Genomic DNA, 5,037 nt, shown 5'->3' on the forward strand with positions numbered 1-5,037 from the left:
AGTAGTATGAGAAAAATGGTTCAAAGATGGTTTGGACCATATGAAGTGAAGCAGGTTTTTGACAATGGTACCTATGAGCTGGCTGAATTAGATGGAACATTATTGAGGGTGCCTATTGCTGGAAAACGAGTCAAGATTTTCAAGAGAAGAGAGGATGAAGAATATGCACTTGAAGAATTGACAGAAGAAGAGCAGATAGGAGAAAGACAAGCAGAAGAGACCGAAAACATAGATGATGAAGATGAAGGAGAAACAGGTCTACTAGAATCAGAAGATGGACTTGACCTGTTTGTGGATTTGAATGATCCTGGATAGTTGGCACATCCGGAGGATGCGCAGGTTTAGAGGGGGTGGATGTCGTGTTGCTGCGCATCTGAGCCGTGAACACCTCCATTTTTGTTGTGCATATGTGTTAATTTCTGCGTGTGATTCATTGTTTGTGTGATGCATTTTAATAATCCGCAGCCAATGTATATATTCCCTTAATGCATTGCACACTGATTTTGTTCTAGAGTTACTATCTGAAGTTGAGAAGACTGATCTCAAACCACTCCAACCATGTTTTGACGGTGTAATGAATATGTATTTGCAATTGAAGTGCTATAAAGAAGTGGAGTCATGGCTTCGACAAATTCTTCCCTCATAGCGGTCATTGGAGACGAGGACACCATGACCGGCTTCATTCTAGCAGGAGTTGGCCACGTTGACATTAGGAGGAAGACCAACTATCTGATTGTGGATAACAAGACTACGGTGAAAACAATCGAAGACACCTTTAAGGAGTTCACAGCCAGGGAAGATATTGCAATTGTTCTCATAAATCAACATATTGCAAATATGATACGGTTCCTGGTCAACAGTTACAACAGGCCAGTGCCTGCCATTCTGGAGATACCTTCCAAGGAGCATCCATATGACCCTGCTCAGGACTCAATTTTGGCACGTGTGAAGCACATGTTCTCTAGTGATCCAGCAGGTCCTACCAGTAGGTGGTGATCAATTATTGACTTGATCTTTTGTAGGCAAGAAGTTCTAAAGAAAAAGCTAGCCTATTCTGGGAGGGGGATATTTTTGAAAAAGGCAAAAATGGCGGGCTGCGCCTGGATTGGAGAAGGAGAGAGCTGAAATCGTGGAGGAGGAAGAAAAGGAGGAAGCTCTACAGCAAGACGAGGCAGAGTATGAAGAGAGGAGACAATGAAGGTAAAAAAGAAAACAAAACGAAGTGGAAGAACCAGCCGAAGGCAAATAAAGAAACATGACGACTACAGAGGAGCAAGACGTTTCTGTGTCGACGTTGCTACGAGAGAGAAATTCCAGAAGTGTTAGCCATCAGCTATCGAAGCTCCGTGCAAGGATTGCCAGCCGAGACCTGCAAATTCAATCTTGATTAGAGTACAATAATTGAAATCTCTTGCATCAATATCCCTTGTGCTAATCAGTCTGGAGGGTGTGCACAGGGTGCAAAATTCGGATTGAAATCCTGTGTGCGTTGTGGATTAGCAGCGACCATCTCCTGCGTGTAGGCCCGACAGATCTATGACAGTCGTGGGAACCCCACTCTTGAGGCGGATGTCCATCTCTCAGACGGATCGTATCATCGAGCTGCCGTTCCAAGTGGTGCCTTAACGGGTGTATATGAAGCACTTGAACTGAGAGATGAAGGAAAAGAATATCTTGGCAAAGGAGTTTCAAAAGCTGTCAGCAATGTAAACACAATCATTGGACCAGCCTTAATTGGAAAGGATCCTACTGACCAGGAAGGGATTGACAAATTCATGGTCCAAGTACTGGATGGGACTCAAAACCAGTAGGACTGGTGCAAGCAGAAGCTTGGAACCTGAATGGAGATGCAAGTATTACGGTGTAAAATATGGTGGAAGTGCTTGGAGGCTCGTCCACTTTGCTGAAACAAGTCAATTAATTTGATCCCTCTGGTTTCAAGCATCAACACAATCAGGAAGCTCTAAGATTTTCAGAAGGCATGCAGCTCCTTTGTGATAGTGCTACTTCATGGAATTCTATTTTTAGTGAAGTAGAGCCAGTGTTTCTGATCCATAAACATTGTCCACTGGGGAACCATGTATCATCATGCAACAATTACCAGCTCAGTCTGCGGGCAATGCCACTAGCTTATAAGGTGCTCTGAGTCAATCAAGTAATCGTGAATCATCAGTTAAAAAATTGTCAGCTCCAGGAGCCTATCTCCTTCCTATGCTAGAGAGATGCATTGTTGAAAAAGACTTGGCTCAAGGTAAAGAAACACACTTTTCAATTATTCAAAGTGGACTAGATGCTGATGCTGTTTTGGGGAGCCGCCTGATCCGCATGTACAGTTTATGTGACAACTTAAATGAAGCAAATCAGGTCTTTCTTAAACTTGGTGAGCCAAATCTGTTTGCATGGACTGCTATTATTTCAGCATATGGGAGAGTAGGACTTCATGACGAAGCTATTGCATTGTACCATCAAATGAGGAATGCAAGTGTGAAATCATTCTATCCAGCTTGCTTACAGATCACCCTAAACTATATTAAAACCTAAGGAAGAGTGGAAATTGAAATAAAATATAAGGATCTTTGGATACCAAGAGGAGGATCACTTGTTGAAATACCAAAACTGTTCATGACAGCATATAAAGAACATGGGATTGCTCCATTTCTTTGTTGTAACTCTACGTTTATGACAAGCAATATAGTGATCTTTGGCATCAAAAATTTGAGTTCTTCTTGTTAGACTCTTCCATTGCTGTACCTTGAACCCCGTGTTCTGCAGCTCTCGCACGATCTCTTTGACAACGGAATGGGACTGTGCCTTATGGCAGAGAGGTTCAGCTTTGCATCCCTCTTGTTTCCCATTATCCTTGAACCAAGTGCAGCGTGAATCCACTTCGGACTTGGCGTTTCTACGTAAAGTAGTTCGCTTGGGTCCTACGCTAGTTGCTATTAGGAAATGACCAATCAGAAAAACCCTAATTCAGGTCGATCCTAAGTGGGAACGGTCGGAATACTTCTACTACGTGGCAGACGCGGAAAGCCCTAGATCACAAATCCCGTAACATTCCATGGGAGTGTCGGGCGGAGCTTTCTAGACATCCTTTCCGATGGACTGCTAAGACGTGTCCTAGGTGATACTAGTGGACACGTTACAGTTGGTATCAGAGCCGACCAACAACGGGATTGTTCTTATGAAATCATAATAAGATGAAGTAAAGAAAATGTTGCTGTCCAAACATTTCCTTACCTTCAATGCTGTCTTGTAGAATTACGAAGCGTTGAACAAGTTCTTGGTATTTCGAGTCATGTTTATGACTACAATGCATTCTCAGCATTATCGACAAAGGGTTGAGATGATGAACATCCTAGAGAAGATCTATAATCTATCACCTTTGTACATGGAATGAAGATGGACGGGTGCCTCAGGAATCTACTATATAGCCACCCACCGGTTTGCTTATCTACAAACCAACCTAAAGAGGATCAAGTGGTTGGAAGATCTGAAAATCGTGAAGCTGTTCATTTTTGTAGAAGCTCATGTAAACTCAACTTTACATATTCGAGGACGGAGGGTTGAGATGAACTCATATGTATATAAGGAAGTAACCCGTGTAATCCCTGCCAACAAGATTAAAGTGTTGGGCCGCCATGAGAAGTATGGATTCCAACGGAAAGGATATCCTGAACTTCCAATGACTTACCGATTCCTAAAAATCTATGACCCGAAACCATACTACTATAGAGTTCCTCTAGATAAATTTTATACAACGTTTTTCTCCCCAAACTAAATGTAACAGTTGGCTTATCATTGCAAGAAATGTTGTATTCCAAAGGGGCTATGCCCATATAAATACAAATAAAGACTTCTTTTTATCAATGTCTGGTTGTGCATAAGAGTTGATAAAAAGTTAAGTAGCTACATTGTTTACGAGATAGCTGAATTAAATATGTAATATAAATCAATAACGATTATCATATAATAATGTTAAGAAACCTTTATCCAGGCACAACCCCAGGTACAGGTTCCTAGTTCACCTCCTACATCAAGTACTGCTGTAATCTAGGAGAAGAAGTTCCTTCTCAAGCAGATTAAGTTGCCCGAGTTTGATGAGAGAGGCAGATTTGTCCAAGTTGATGCTAAAATTTGGATTGAATCCATGGACGATTACTTCGAAGAAGCCGGTACTATACCCGCCAATCAGGCTATGCTCGCCAAGTTAACGCTCACCGGCGAAGCCAAACTTTGGTGGAAGCAATGGTGCAGGGATCAAGGGATCGCAGAGGGATCCGTTACCTAGGAGAAGCTGAAGAAAGCCATGCAGGGAAGATACTTGCCATCTGCATATCACATGCAGAAAATGAGTAAGTTCTACGAGCTAAAACAGTTGGGACTCACTCTTGACGCATACTACTCTAAATTCGTCTCACTTTTAAAGTATGCGCCACAGATGGACATGACACAGCAGGTGTCTAAATTTTGTGCGGGTTTAAATCCACCAGTAAATACCCGTCTCGAATCTATGCGTCCATCAGATCTTCAGGATGCACTCATTTGGGTGGCGCCTATAATTCAGGAGGTACAAGCTAGACCAAGGGGTAACAAAACTTGGTATTATAATGACCCGAACAGAGGAGCATTCAGACCTCAAATAAAGAGAGTTCAAGGTCATAATTAGAGACAAAGAAAGAAAGCAAGGACAAATAATGTCAACAACTTTGTTCCTACTCAAAGTAATGGCCGAAACCTCCGTTTTTTCCACTGCAACGAACTCGGTCACTTCAAGAGGCAATGTCCCAAGCTTGGTGGAGGACATTGCCGAGCGCCTTTCCAAGGAACAGGCCGTGGTCAAGGAGCCGCTACCCGAGGAAGAGGAAGAACCACCTGCATTGCCAATAGGCAAATGTGCGAAGAAGAAGAAGAAGATCCGAACATGGAAGTAAAGTTTGAAAAAGCGACAGTCCATGCCGTTCTACATAAGAAAGGGCCGAATCACCAGTTCTCAGTGATTCAGACACCGTCAGACTATCAAGGTAAAAGTTTCAA

At 42.6% G+C, this 5,037-nt stretch overlaps 1 pseudogene; it reads left to right on the plus strand.

Annotated features, from left to right (window-relative positions):
- The first annotated feature begins 603 nt into the window (after positions 1-603).
- On the plus strand, positions 604-996 carry LOC148017887 (V-type proton ATPase subunit F pseudogene; annotated as a pseudogene).
- The last annotated feature ends 4,041 nt before the right edge of the window (positions 997-5,037 follow it).

Source organism: Lygodium microphyllum, chromosome 21 (genome assembly GCF_053477565.2).
Source record: "Lygodium microphyllum isolate KBCC chromosome 21, Lygodium_microphyllum_v1.1.10, whole genome shotgun sequence".
Taxonomy (NCBI): Eukaryota; Viridiplantae; Streptophyta; class Polypodiopsida; order Schizaeales; family Lygodiaceae; genus Lygodium; species Lygodium microphyllum.